At 40.5% G+C, this 15,706-nt stretch overlaps 1 protein-coding gene and 1 long non-coding RNA gene across 6 annotated transcripts in view; one reads left to right on the top strand and one right to left on the bottom strand.

Annotated features, from left to right (window-relative positions):
* The window catches only part of LOC116935047 (netrin receptor UNC5C), a 57,269-nt gene that overhangs the window by 16,958 nt on the left and 24,605 nt on the right, over positions 1-15,706 (top strand). The window contains exon 1 of one of the 5 annotated variants that reach the window (XM_045177842.1): positions 11,115-11,500. The exons of the other annotated variants lie outside the window; for them this stretch is intronic. The gene's annotated coding sequence lies outside the window, so the exon portion shown is untranslated. Of the gene's footprint in view, positions 1-11,114; positions 11,501-15,706 lie in introns of those variants that run through there. 5 annotated transcript variants of the gene reach the window in all.
* Positions 10,197-11,005, bottom strand: LOC116929240. The gene is made up of 2 exons (XR_004397720.2): positions 10,951-11,005; positions 10,197-10,887 (listed from the first exon to the last, which is right to left on the bottom strand). It is a non-coding gene; the product is annotated as an uncharacterized LOC116929240 (long non-coding RNA).

Below are 15,706 nucleotides of genomic sequence, written 5' to 3'. Positions count from 1 at the left end.
GAAGGCACACCAGGGGATCCAAAGATTATTGGGGTGCAGCAGCAAAAGCAATTCAATCGATTTCTTGTTGTACGGGATGCCCATGTCCCGCGTGCAACGTACATGTCATAAAAAAAGATAGGCCCATTATCTTTACTGTACAGATCGTTGACCTGGATCCGATATTTCCCTCTTGTGGACTTGTTTATTTTTATGCTCAATTTTCCCCCCTTTTTTTTACGTTTCGTGAAAAATGACCAAGTCTTTCATCTGACGGAGCTTTTATTTTCTCCTTTCGCCTTTTCCTTAGAGGGTGGCGGCGCCTTTGCCTTCGTTTGGGCGACTCTATTTTGAGGGTTTCAAACTGACAGTTGCGTGAATATAAATCAGGGCGCCCTTTTCTCACAGGTGCGCTGCTCGGTGGTAGCCATCTATCTCTCGATAGATTCGTCTAGTCCTCATTTAAAACATCATTAATCCGTTTTGACTGATTGACTGTGAAATGTCAAATGCTCGGCGTGTCCATTCGTCATCGAAGGGTTTCCTTGTAGGACGTTGGAGTTTACAATTTTTAACCGAGACCAGCACAATTTTCGTGAGATTTTGTGGAGAATGCGTGCGACTATGTCTGTATGGTTTGAGAGCTTGTTACAGTCAAGTCAAGGAGATTTCCACTGCGGAATGCAAATAAATCAGAGATAATTGGAAGGACGGCAGCAATGGCGGCGGTCGGATGATTCGTCGTTATTCGAAATTTAGTTCGTTCCACGTCTGTCGACTGCAGAGCTAGAACTTTTTAAATGAACTGTGCGTGCACTTCATTTCTTTCTTTTTTGTGCATTTGTTGTGTTCTTTGCCTATTATCCGTTACATCATTGCATTTGATTGAAAACTATAATGGAGCAATGACGCGTCAATAACTTTATTGCGCGATATCTTCGTATGTGATGGGCCAGGCCATTGAGATTACAAAGGAACTCGAAGAGGAGGAAGGAGAGATTATATTCGTCTTCTCCGCATGTTATTGGTATCGTATGTCCTCTGTCTATTTTCGTAGACGATCTATCCCCCTCTCCGCTCCTCAAGTCTTTCTCCTTTTACTTCTGTTAGTCGCTGGGTGCAGAAGAAAAGGGACTCTTTTCAATAGTCTTTTCATGTCTATAATTTTTTCCTTTTTTCCCCTTTGAATGAAGGAAGGAAGATATGGATGCGTTAGTGGCAGCCGAGGAAACGAGAGGGAAAATGCGGGCACCCTCGTCAACTTTTTTTGAGAGAAAAAACTAAACTGCGTTTGTGTGTTTGTGCGCGCGCACAGCCCTCGAAACAAGACATGAGGGTATATACATTTTCTTTTCTTTTCTGTTCAGAGAGGGGGGGAAACTGAATTGAATAGGGAATGGCCTTTTGTCGGTCACTGCTGGAAAAAAAACCGCATCGCGCGCACAAACACTTGGACCAGTTTAGAAAAGGGGCAAAATAAAGGGAAATATGATGTCGATGTCTAGTGAATTCGGCGTGGGAATACGAATAGGGAAATGGGAAATAAAAGAATATCGGTCGCATCAAAACAGATAGATTTCTCCCAGAGTCACGCGATTTGATTTCTTATTGGGGTGAGTTTCTTTTTTTTACCCTATAAACAGTGGGAAGGAAACTGGAGAAGTACGCGATTGTTCACGAAGAGACAGGAGCAATGATGAAAAAGTTGAGGCGTTAAAACTCATCAGCAAGCGATTGTGTCTGTCACCTCTGACATATTTCCTTTTTCTATCTTTTCTCCTTCATTAAATGTTTGGCATGTCCTTTACTTGAAATCAAGTTACCGTTTCAGTCTCCCATAAAGTTTCAATATTTTTCCGTTTTAGTAGTTTGATAGTAGTTTGTCAATATTTTTAGTCGATACTTTGAACTTTTTATTCTCGTGGTCTTTCAACATCGAGTTCAACCGAATCGGTCTGCGTAGAATTTGCAGAGTGTAACGGGGCCTGCATTGGACAGTTGGCACCGCGGAACAAGAAATTCAATCCAGCGATACAATTGGGGTTCGATGGATTGGAATTCGATGCACGTCGGATGACAAAGACGTCGGATGACGACACCGTCATTTCCTTTTGCATTTCGAGTTTCTTCCCTTTTTGTGAAATCGAGTCGATTGGAGCGTCGCATGGAAGCACACGCTAGAGCCAATAGACGACATTGTCCAGATTCTTTGAGGATCTGGTGACAGTCAACTGACGTTTTCTTTTATCTACGTTGAAATTTAAACTTTTCATTTTGAAGAAATTTTTTTCTTTTTTTCGTTTTATTTCTTTTTGCGCAAGAATTTTGTGAGGAATGCGCGATATTTTATCAACAGAGTTCAGTTTCTATTTCTTTCCTCCCGAATTAATGGGAAAAATGACTAGCTTTTTTCAAATAAGTAAAAAGAAGATTCAACGCCAATTATTGAATGTTGTGTTATGCAGATCTAAGCCACTTTCGAGGGGACAACCACAGTTGTTTACATTAACAAAAAGGGAGACAGCCGGATGAAGACGTAAGTCAACTGAGTGATGTTCCTCTCCTTCTGCGTGTTGTGATATCTCGTCTCGTTCACTCCAGTTCACTCCAAAAAGAAAGGGAACTGAATGGCAGGCAGGAAGACGATCCACCAAGCTTTTCATTCACGTCAATCGAGGGGGGTGAGTAGGGTGAAACATTGGGGCAAGAAACAACCCCCTACCCCCATAAGGTCCCGGAAATGTCAGTGCACGCAAGTCGGGAGACAAATTCAGCTTTCAGTAGAAAAACTTGGACAGGAAAGTGCATCGTCTCTCTTTCTATTCCTACGTGAAATCCCCCCGAAAAAAGCGCATCGATCTCTTTCTTTTCTCTGTTGGCCACCACCATCACCACAAACGAACTGCATAAATGAATAATAATTTCGGTTTCCTTCGCCTTCCTTTCCCTTCTATGTGTACGTGCAACGAGAGGAGACGGGGAGGGGGTCTCGTTGTGTCCATTACGTAGCTCCTTGTCTGTATAAACAACGTTTCTTATTCAAATCAAATATATCAGAATCAGACGAGAGAGGCAAATGGGAGGCAGACCAAAGAATCTAGAAAAGAAATGGTTCGTTGCGTTCCGCTCTGTCACGACCTTAGTCTGATTTTCCCTGATAAACCGAAAAATAGAGGCCGAGTTTGAAAAACCACATTTAGAAGTTGCTGGTCTCGCCACATTTCTTAAAACCCCTAACAGTTCTTTGTTTTCTGTTTGACTCTATAAATGCGCTAATCCTAAATTCATCTTCCCATTTGTTGTCTTCCTTTTCGTGTTTCTTGTCTTCCGAACGACAGACAGCCCCACACTGAGGTAGAATATCACATCGGAAGGTTCTATTTTTGGATGGTCTTTCTTGCTAAGAGATATGTGAAGAGAGTGCTCTCTCTCTGCTGCCTCAGTTCTTAAGTGTTGCCATAGAACAAACGCTGAGATACGTCATCTGACATAAAACGAGGGACTAGTTGTTACACTTCAGTTCCATCGGCCCGATCTTCAACAGTCACAGCCTTCCACCATTTTTCTTGTAGTTTCTTTCTGATAGTTGCACTGGCCATCTGCAAAATCTCAACTCAACAAAAAGGCGAACTTGTAAAAAAATATCCCGACAGGATAAACGGACCAACTGGTTGCCTACAAGCGTAATGTTAGTCAGATGTTCACATCGTCCATCAATTACGACCGCCAACTCAAATGTTTTCATTTTTCTTTGGAATTTCATTCCGGTCGGGATTTTTCTAGCCTGTTGCTTTATTTAACCGTACATATTTAAAAAAACAAACATGCACTACACCCAGGTTTTAGATAATTAAGCTGCTTCTGTCCATTTGGGTCTCTGCAAACAACGTCCGAATAGGTTTTATTACTGTCGTCAAGTTTTCTACGAGCTTTTGCCTTTTGTTCTGACACCGGAACGCATGAAAAATGCGATAAACATTGGACAGTGTTACACACCTGTGCATCACATCGTTGTAGCGGTAGCTATTCAATGAACAAAGTAAATATTTGTAACTAACAAAGTTCCCTGTATAACGTAGTACCGCGTTTTGCGATATCGTTAAGATCCATACTCAAGTTCTCAAACACTTGGTTTATGGTAAGACATTTTCATGAAAGAACAAGAATGACGAATGTGATTGGATTGGTGATGCGTGGGAGGAAAGCTCTTCTTATCGCGTGTCATCTGATCATCACCGTTTCTTCAGAGGATGATGTGACGATAATCAATCATTTCTCGTGTTTGATGATGAGGGCGGGGAGTATTAATGACTTGCGGTTGCTGATTTTCCACCATCATCCCCAGCTGCAACAGAATCGATTCCCGTCTCATTATCCAACTCTTTTGAGTTTCTCTGGCAAATAATTATTGGTGGGCCTTTACTTCCATAGCCGTCTCGTTCAGGTGGGGGATTAAAAGACTATTAGACTTCGTCTTTTGAAATTTTTCGTGGAACGTGAAATGAGTAATCCGCCGGGTTTCTTCTTACATGGAAAAGAAGCCGGGCAAATTTTAGTCTCCTGTTTGGTTCTCTTTCCAGCTGGTAGCCGAAATATTCAGAGATAATTTACACGGCGTGTGCTCCACTGTTGGAACTTTAATCTTCCCAAGAAAGGAAAATTCTCCCCAAAAAAAGGAATAAGAAAAGAGGGACATATCAACGTCAGAAGCAATTGGTCTGGTATCCGTCAGCAGCACTTGTTATATGGCACCCGGTACCCCTCCCTACACGAATTTTCTTTTCCTGCTTTTCGTTCGTACCGCTGCCGCTGCTGCCACTCGACTGCAATACGCAGTAAAACATTATCTTTTTTTTTCATTTTGAATGCCACTTTTTGTTTTATGGAAGTAGCTTTACATTGACTCTGTTGACCGATAAGATTCTATGGCTCTATAATAAAGGAGCAGTTTACAAGTCTCCTCTCCAAATAATAAAATACCAAATTCAAAACTATTTCATTTGACCTAAACAGAAGCGGCTGAACAGCAATTTCTTGTGTGACGTTTTCCCCCTTTTTATTTTTTCGGGGGCTCCTAAATGAGAGGAAAATTCCAACATCTGGCCACCACCGAGCCACAGTAGCAACATAAAGATCAACATCAAGAAGTGCGTAGGCGAACGCACAGAGGCAAGAAAACGAGTACGCACGCGAGTCTAGAGAAAAAAGCAGATCGTATTCCCCGTTTTACTTGCGCACCGGCTCTTTACATGTCGTCTTCGGTGTTATAATTCCTGCCGGCGCATTTCATGGAACAAGGGCACAAGGAAAACGGGGAAACCGTACGAGGAAGATTTTTAAGTAGTTGAAAGATGGCACGGTGTCGTGAGTATCAGACTGTCTCGTGTGTCACTTCTTTCCCTTTCGTGTCAATTTCTCTGGTTAAACATTTGAACCTGCGCGCAACATGCAGGGTTTCAGTCCGCCTCGTCCATGAGCCCATTCTTATGTAGCGTACGTTCCAGACCATCAACCACTGGATGGGTCAAATTCAAACAAATCATTTCCAGTTGAGTTACTTTCTTGAAATAGTTGGGGTACCATGTCACCGGGAAGAAATGAGTTGAATTGAAGATAATTAGATTCTACAGCTTTTTTCCGATACAGTTACAATTTTCCGTATGTCATAAAAACAAAATAAGAAAGAAAAATTTGTTTTCAGGAAATGGAATTGTTGGGGACTTATGCAATGGGAGGGAGAACGACGGGAGTTGGGACGATATCATCTCGCTATGACATTTTGTAGGGAATACCATCTCCGGCCAGAGACTTCCGATTGACAGTGGCGTCCATTAAAGATATCCATCGATGGATATCTTTAAATGGAATAAGCATAGGGGAGAGAAAGAGGGGATCGAGAGGATGGCCAGCATGAGATTAGATATCCTGCACATCCGTCTGTTCCGCATCAAACAATATTGCTCTCTTCCCATAATTCTAGTCTCCGATTGTCGGACCAATTCTCTTTTTATTGTTGTGACGTCAGAATTTTAGCGCATTTTTTCGTTTTCAAACTTTTTCATATCTCCTTTTTATTTGAAAGTAACGGTTCAACACAGGGAACAATATAGCGTGCGGATTTTATATTCAATCTCGTGCACGTTCTCCTTTCCTATTGTCCCAGGCAGAGAAAAATGACCGGAAACAGACGGAAGTGTATGGATCTTTTTTATAGCCGTGAATCCGTTTCCTATTTATTGAAATTTCATGCTGTCGAGATTGTTCGTCAGATTCAAAACAAACCATATCACCGTGGTTGTCGTTTTTGCATTTGTTTCAATAACTTTTGTTTGACACAATTTCGATTCTTGTTGTCCGTCGTGTTAGTTATCGTAAACAACCTAAAGAGCCTTTGCTTTCTCTTTTTGGGCGTGAGCACGACTATGTCACTTGATTAGTTGTTGTGTTTGTTTTTCTAGTCTGCGTGTGGGATGTTTGTGAACGTTTTGGGGACAACTTTGTAAATTGGCAAAAGAATGCGGATGGGCCTTATCTATCTGCGCGGACGCGGCGCTAATGACAGTAGTGAGCCCACACGCAGCTCAAATGACACTCACGTTTGAAATTGCCCCGACAGCGAACCCCCCATCTACTTAACTTGGGCATCCCTCACCTATTTCCGCTAATGAACAAGTTTCAACTGCGCAAACCAACAGTGCAAACCATTTGCAGACAAGTTCTCGATTCTAATCCTCAAGTTTTGTCATTTCGATAGACAACTGGTTTTGATTTAATCTGCTCGGTCGCATAGCAGCCACCTATTCAATTTGAAATCATTTTTTTATGTTCATCAAAAATTGTCTATCCAAATTGTTTGCACTTCCCGTTTCCATACATTGCGTTGCATATTAAGTGCGTGCGTCCTTTTTTTAAAAGCCATACTTATTGACCGGATGCCGGAAGTTCCTGTCCTCATTAAACTGGCACTCATATGATTCATAAATTGACAAAGGCCTTAAAAATAAAGGATGGGGTAAGCGAAAGTATCAAACAAAAGCAAAAAACCTTGGTTGGTGACGATCAAATTTCTTGCTCAATCGATTTGAATTTCTATGTTAGCAACAGAGGCACATAGACGTGCATACGAATAAGTTTAACGAATTTTGTCGGCTTTTGTGTACTCAACGGCGGCCAGGCGTGTGGACGCGATGTTGAACGTGCCAAAGGGCTTTATGTCTCAATTTGATGATCCGATACATGTAGGAGGAATACGAGGATAATTGGTTTAATAGATAAGCTGACAAAAAAATTTTGTTAAGTAAGTCGCGTGTGTAGGGGGAGGCAAAATAAAGGAAGAGGGTAGCCGAAAATATGAGAGGGGGGAGTCAAACGAGTAGAGGGTTTGTATAATAGGACAGTGGATTAACATTCGAGTTATTATTGTCAATGTAGTAAAAAAAAAGAATCGTAGAAACGTGGGAAAAAATGGTTGACCGACGCTCTCCCTTTTCTTTGCTGCTGTTCTGTTTGTCGCTTCCGTAATTTGTTTTGATCCACAAACAATAACTAGACACTCATTGAAAGCTAGGTTGGGATAGAGACACATAACCAGAGGATCTACGGCAGGATTAGAAATGCGCTGCGGGATGGAACACATTACAGTGGACTGAACGGGGTTTATCGAGTAGACGAATCAATCATTCGAATCCCATAAAACCCACGATTCTATGCTGCGCCTGGTTTCTAGAAATAAAGCCCATTTATCAACAGTTGTATGAGCGTAAATTGATGTAGACATTGCGGCGGTAGTACGACAGACTTCCGATAATCATCCGCTTCTCGGTGAAGGATGTCTCGCTTTTTTTTTTTAATCATCATGTGAAAATTGACGTCGGTCGGTGATGTGCAAAGCACCGGCCGATGTATAAAGAGCCACTTCTCTTCCTACTTGCGCTTAATTTGTCCCGTCTTTTGTATTTGATTGATCGCCCCATCTAACTCTCCTTTGTTTATCGGAATGAATAGAACGTTCTTTTGTCGTTGTCCAAGGAAATGATGATATCAAATTCAAAAAGGAAATTGCAATTTGTAATGGGCCACTTCATTTTCTTGACAGTCTTTTCTCGTAAATCATTCGTCGTAATTTTCCCTCTTGATTTTGGTGGCATTAAAAAATTACAGGCAACATGTCCGGAAGGATTATAAAGACCTGAAATATTAAGTTGGACAGACATGGATTACTGTCTATGCGTCCAGCTTTCAGATCAGATCATTGTTAGAAGCTTGGTATCAAATAAAAATTCATCACTCTCAAGATGTTTTTGCTATCACGCTTCATCTCCTACGACGTTCTTCACTTTCGGAATGAAAAACAGTCAACTAAGATCCGAATATTTTTTCTACCGGTTCATATCGTTGTTGGATTCTTCTTCACATGATTTTTAAAAAGCCAGCCCTCTAAGCTCAATAGTTTTGTTTCTTCTCTGATACACCGCAAGTAATCGCTTCGTAAGGCCTTTTTCTTTCAATTCCTGCGGTTTCATCTTGTGGCAGCACGCGTATTGACTTTGGATTTAAAAGTTTCGCTTCTCGTCTGCTGGAATGGCAGTTACATAACACACTGAAGAAAGGAGAAGCGTATCCACGACAGCTGATAGAATACGGAATTGAAGTGAAGGATTGTGAAAGGAAATGGTCCACTTGATTCTCCCTTGAATTCAGTCGACAATTTCTCTTATTATGCACAGGCAACGCGCAAGAATAGAAAAACTGCGGCAGCATTTTCAAGTGCAACTTATTGTCTTGTCTGGCACATAGAATTCTATCGCATCGGTCATGGCATATGCTTAAAGAAGACGGCATGACGCGGGCACCCAGTTTAGTAGATCCATTTCAATGGATGCTTAGAGAAAGCCTCTTGAATAGTCAACGATCTCGGTCCTCGTTGACTGTGTACATAGTGAGAGCGGCAAAGAGCCATCATACAAGAAAAAGAAAAAAGAGTTGTGAAAAATAGAAAGGGATTGTCCTTTACTTTTGAAAAAAGACGACGGATTCAACTGCCTCCCCCCCCAAATGGATAAGATCGGAATTGAATCGCTTGCGAACTCGACCAGCTGCCATTACTTCTCCTCACTTACCCCGTCTATTCGATCGACTTCATTTAATTATTAAACGTTTATGCACGTTAAATCTATTGTCACTAACGTTAGAAATGCGCCCTTCACCTAAAATCACACTGTGCGCGGAGTGTGGCGGGGATTGGAGGGAGTGCGAAACGCGATACACGCGGGAAAAGAAATTTGATTCGTAAACAAACATAGCAATCCATTCGCTCTATACATACACAACCGAAAATTAGGCAATATTTGAAGTTCATGCAGAAAAATAAATCTGTGTGTTTACTTATTGCTGTATGTAAACATTTATAAAAAGAAGATAGGATTTTTAAAAAAATCACGCGTTTAACCATTTGCAGACGTTTTAAATCTTAACTTAAATCCAGGAATTCTTGGGGCACTGTTTCTTCTTTTCAACGCGATTGGCTCAAAGAAGACGCGTACTTCTGAGAAACCATCAGATAACGAAACGAACATTTTCCAAAAATCTTGTAATTACAAATAACGACTGATATCAATCGATTGGAATGACGTTCGTTTCGTCTCTGTAGAATCTCTCTCGTGGATCTTTTTAAAATCTTGTGACGATTCATTCTCAAAAATTTCTTAACGATGCAATCCCTCTGCTTTAATGATGTAACAAACTCTGAACAAAAAGAGAGAAGAGAATCCAAAACAACAAAGGTTAAAAATCATTACGAATGCAAATCGATCCAAGTATCTTTCTCCACGCTATGGTTGCCATTGATGTTTCGATTATGGTAAGTTACTTGCAAATGGTTCGATTCCACCTTGTTGCCCTCGGAGAAATTTCGTTCAGCAGACGGAATAAACTTATTACACACATGTATATATCTGTACGTGAAAGATAATGCAGTTGTGATGTGATAAAGTCGGCAGAAGCTATTATTCCGTTGGAGGTCGGCAGAGGCGCAGCAGGTGTTCCAAAACGACCTGGATAGGTTGCTTCCTAACGATGATAAAAGCCAAACTCCGTATTTTTTTTGTTTTGTTTTTTTTTTTTTTTGTTCAGCCAAAAAATGTTGATTTACAATCATCCTTGATTCTTTTCTTCCTTTAAATAGTATAAAAAATAACGTTAAAGACTTCTCAGCATGCGGCTCAAAACGAGTACTTCTTTCACTGTATTTTACTCAACTGCTTTTTGTTTTTCGTTTCAATTAGTTTTGTAAGTTAGGACCACAGCAACAAAAAGAAACTAAAGTAAAAAAAAGGGGAAGTCTGTTGTGATGAATATTGTTGTTGTGCTTTCTTTGTTTCTTTCTTTCTGGCTTCGAGCTTTTCCGATCCAATCTCAGGTTCGTGAAACATAAATCAGATCTGACTGCAGACGGCTGCTGTTGTTCTTTCTCGGTCTTTTGGGAGGCCAACGAGAGGCGTTGTAGGCAATTTTCGTCAAGTTTCATTTTGGTAATAATTCACTAATGTGAAAATAAGTTGGGCTGACGTGTTGTATCGTCCCGTAAATCACTCGGTGGCGTTACCGATCATCACAACATTTAAAACAACAAAGTCTCTCTGGCACCAAGAGTGCCAAATAATATTCAGTGATCGATAATTAAAGTAATCGCTTCAATTAAGGCAATTATGTGACGGTTGTAAAAGAGAATACCAGTGTGTTTAGAGAGATTTCATTTAAGCAGATAGATTCATTATAACTCTCGAGCAACTGGATTTGACAAGTTTGGACGTGGTGATGATCGTCTGCTATCGTCTAAACTTGTTGATAACCATGAGCTAAGCTTTCACGGGTATTCAACACCGTTTAATCGTTAAACGGTTTAAGCTTCTGGCCATAATAAACAAAAGATCAGCAATGTCTGACTAGAAAAAAAAACATTAAAGGATTTACATTTGTTTGTGCGATCGACGGGAACTTTTCCCCCCTGCTTCGTGGAAGAGACAGCCTTCAAGCTCCGCCTCTATGAGCACATTTCAATAGTCCACCGCTAGAGGCGTTGCTCTTAGGGTTTGGAAGGAAGTTTTGGAGGGAAAGACCAAAGACGAGCGCCATTATTCGACGCTGTAGGTTCAGTTGGCCCCTGACTAAGCTACTGTTTGGACGCACGTGTTGTGCTTGTGTATTTTTGGTTAATTCTTGGAAAAACTGATTGAGCCCCAAAGTTGAAAGTGTCCCATAATCGACTAGAAATAATAATAATAAAAAAAAAAAAACTCAATTACACGAAAAACTTGTGCAATCTTTTGCCCAGCAAAATATTCGATAGTGTATGTTGGAACCTTGAATTCGCCAACAGTTTTCCATTTTGCAACACCGTGGCTCTTTTTAAACTTTATCCTGTTGATTAAAACCGGCTTCTTCTCCCAGCGGATTATCACACCATCACCTTAATTGGATTTACACGTCGATTGATTAAAACTTTTCGTACTGCATCCTCCAGGTTAGTATCGATTCTGTTTTTGGCACCCTTCACTTGTTTGCATAATTTTGTGGTATTCCTTTTGGCCAGAGAAATATTGGATTTCAGAACGAGTCAGTTGAGAAACGATTCGAATATGCACCAGGTGTAGGGTTTCTTTGTCACGTCCATTATTTGAACATGCACTTGCGTGTGTCATGGCTAAGTAGCACCTGACGATAACCTCGTTGAGTTCTCTCCCCCTTCAAAGTTTTCCGGAAGCGTTTGTTCGAATGAAGCTAATTTTCTCTCCACCACCAAAAGATAAAAGACCCCCTGAGCGACCACAGAAAAGAGTTGCAAAATTGTTTCATTGTTTTCGATGAATCAATTTTAAAAATGTATTAATTCTTTATAAAAAGGCCAATTTCACTTGTAAAAGAATGGATAAATAACGAGCTCCGTCATTATCTCTAATTACTGCCGACTGGACCTTTCGCTAGACAGAGATTTTCTTTTTCTTCCTGTCTGGGAAAATTCTAAAAAGAAATTGTTGTTGTATAAAGCGCTGCAAGTAAAGAAGACAGGGAGGGGGGCCAGGGCAATTGGTTCCATTCGTTTATCTAGAAAAGGAAAACGCTGTATCGGTTGTCCTGTTTATGTATTTATGCACAGACATTTTGTTACGGCCGCCATGGAGACAGCGCATGCCGTAATTTGAACTACGAAACAAAATTTTAAAGTTAACTGTAAAAAAAACCAAACATCGACGAAAATGGGTTTTCAAATTTTGCTACCTTTGTTAGACAGTTCGCTAATTTGAATATCGGGACCAAGGTTGAAAATGTTTCGACTAATTTGGATCGCACACAGCTCTTCATGTGATTATGGTAATCATCAAGTTTTTTTCGCTTTGCCTCTTATACTTGTCCATCTTCTTTGTGGTGTTTTGGGAAGATGTAGTTAGTGTCCTTTATTTTATTTTTTTTACCAATTTCATCTCCAGAATACAAAATGGCTTTTGCCTTTTCGTGTTATTCTTCTTTTTTAGGATTTTAGTCGGCCTGTGGTTTATAGTCCCCATCTCGGGATGGTTTTGTGTGAGTCGGTGTCTATCAGAAAGGAAATAAAAAGAACCTGCACGCAAGAAACATGAAAAAATTCAACAGCAAGAGAAGCCCCAAAACGACTAAAGAAATACTCGCATCTTGGGTGCTTGCTGCGGTTCGTTTGATGAAGGAGGAACGCGTTCTGGTGCCCTTAAAGCCATAAGCAGTTTAGAGTTCTCCCTTCCACGTCGTTAATATCCAACGTCGCCTCGCGGCACGAGCAATTCAACTTTCCGCTTCGACAATTCCTGTAGAACTAATTCATTAATTTTGTGATTTTTTTTTACAAATTGTATTAGAAAGCAATCAATCGCGTATTAATCGGCGCCAAGGGGGCGCAATTGTGTCGTCGCCTAGTAGCATTTTTTTTTTTGTTTTTTTAAGAAGACACTTGCAATCTGTCGCCGAGTGCTGGTCTTCCTTCCTTTTCTTGCCGTTTTGGGCATTGTCATTTAAGTGCAACTGACGACAACCCATCGGTCTTGCGTTCCCACCAGCGGCTCCTACATCGCGCCGTCGCGACTGACTTTTCCCTGTCTTAATTTTTTTTTCTTCTTCAAAGGAGGGGCATCACCTTTCACTTAAAGAGACATGTAAGAAAACATTGTTGGCCCCCCAAAACTAATAAAAAAAAAATATATATATATAAAGGGAGAAGAGAATTGAAGCCATACAGTATTTTCTCAAGTAGTCGTTGTAGTAAAGGAGGGTGGACAAGAAAAAAAACTAAGTAGAAGGCAAAGAGAGGAAAAAAATGAGTGTCATCAGCTCTTCAAATAGAGGAAGAAAAAGAGCCTAATGGAATGAGAAAAAGGACAACAATTTACTGGTCCCTAGGTTTTCCTTCTTAAAAGAAAATTCGGTGGTTAGTTGAAGATGTTGAGGGGGGGTCGAAGAGAGGAAGATGGAAGGATGATTTCAATGCCCGTACACGGTTAGTGTAAAAGAAAGGAAAAAAGATTCTGGCAAAACCATGTTTTGCTTTGTTTCTTTCTTCCTGAGCTTTTAGGTTTACCTCCTCCAAAAGAAAAGATGCCTATCGAGTTCGTCCCTCCCCGTATCAGCTGTCTTAACCTCAAAAGATCTAACGTGTTTTGAGAATCTTTTTTCATCTTCTTTTGGCTGTTGTTGTTTTTGTTGCTCTTCCTTCCCCCCTGTCTAGAGATTCTACGAGGCGAATATGTCATCACCATCAACGAATTTCTTATTTCTTCTTCTTCGTTTTTTTTTTAAACCGTGAATCCCGTTTTTATTTACTTTTTATGGTCTGATCAATTGGCTTGTTGGAACATCGACCTAATTGGGTAACAGGTTCTTGCCTTTTAAGTGCCTGATGGTCAGCCAAATGTGGTTAACGATGTTATTTATTCTCCACCTGGCGCTGAAAAAGAGGAAGACCATGTGAGAACTGGCAAAGGATCGTGAAGAAAAAATACCTTTTTATCGGATGGCATTTTAAAAAACAAAAGTTATTTAAAGCGCTCTTCATTCTCTTTGTGTTTTGCGTAACACGATCTTTCTTTGTTCTTCTTTCACCTGTCTCCGTTTGCCACATGCACCTTGTGTTGAAAATGATTTCAAAATTTCCTTTCGTTCACGCAGGATGTCGGTCTCTTCTATTTTTGGAGGATCATTGCATCACTTACCGGCAACGTGATGCAGATGAACTCGAGTTGCGTTGTAATTTGTTAATCGACACCGTATAGCAGCAGTTCCAAATTTCAAGGGGAATCATTTTGATGCTCACGTGTCTCTCGTCGCACGGCATTTTTCACTCGACCGATGTACTTCCCTTTTCTTTAGCCATTATGGAACTGAAACTGATACGAAGTATTCCCATTTCTTTTTTCTTTACTTCCGTTTTCATCTTCTTCCATATCCTCTCCAAACTCGTGATGGAAATTCTGAGAAAGTGTAACTTTTAAAGAGCTCTTTGCATGACTGTCTTTTTTTGTTCTCTTTTCTAAACGAAAGACTTGAGGGCTCCCAAAAGATAGTAATTAGGACGTGAGTATCCCCTCTACCTGAACTGTGGTCGTCTAGTTCCCTCGTCGGCTATTTTTTTGTTTTCTTCTCTTTTGCCTTTTTGGACGGCTCTTGGATGAAAAGGGAGGGGGGGAAAAATAATTCTTTTCTTCGGGTTTTAATCTAGTCGAACCGAGTGGGCTTGTTTAACTGCTGGTTGCCAAATTACAAGGCAAAACAGTTCGGCGCGTTCTTATTTCATTTTGGAGTCTCCACTCGAGAGGAGGAGACGATGTTGAGGGAGGTTGTTAGATAGAGCCCCGAAAGAAGGGGCATATAATCAGCACCCCATTTCGGGTTCTTATCCGCCATCTTTTCTCATTTTACTCCTTTGCAGTTTTTAGATGTGGAAGGCTTTCAACTTTGAATAGATATTCTTGCTCGTTTTTTTTTTTTTTTTTTTTTCTAATTTGAGTCAAGGTTCCATGTGTTATGGCGTCATTTAAAAATATCCAACTTGGTTTTTTGTTAAATTTTCTTTCGTTAAAGAAAAAACTGTTGTCGAGAATAGCCCCACTGGTTGCTGTAACATTTCACGCTGTTGTTTCAAATGCGTGTTCTAAGAAAATGTTTCACTGTTGACGGCTATCGGCTTGACTTTGTTTTGCCTCGTCCTTTTGGGTAAAGAACAACAGAGGAGGGGGACAATAGGATGTGGCAACGTTGGAGAAGGAAGAAGAAAACAAAAATTCTTTTCCTGAAAGACACGCACTGAAAGAACAAAAAAGAAATATGAATTTTAAAAAACGTGAGCTCTCAGCTCAGCGGGCGGTTTTTCTTCCCGTTTTCACCGACGACGACCGCCACCGGCAGGGGAGGAGGGAGACATTGCGGTTTTCTCTTTAGCGTTGCTATTGTACTCTTCCATCTAACCGCTTTCATCCACACACTATATGAGTAGTATAGTGGTATATAATCAAACAATTTATTTATTTCTATTTTTTTTTTTTGTTGTTGATCTACCATAAAGTTGATAACAACCATTCTCTACTCCTGTGTGTCTACGTGTGTGTGTGTGTTTATGAACGACTGACGTCCTGCTGTTGACCATCGTAAAAAACAAGAAAAACAGGAAAACCGAAAGAGCAAAGGGGCATTAGAAAAACGAACCCCC

This window comes from Daphnia magna, linkage group LG8 (genome assembly GCF_020631705.1).
Source record: "Daphnia magna isolate NIES linkage group LG8, ASM2063170v1.1, whole genome shotgun sequence".
Classification (NCBI taxonomy): Eukaryota; Metazoa; Arthropoda; class Branchiopoda; order Diplostraca; family Daphniidae; genus Daphnia; species Daphnia magna.
This window is presented reverse-complemented; position numbering and strand designations above follow the sequence as displayed.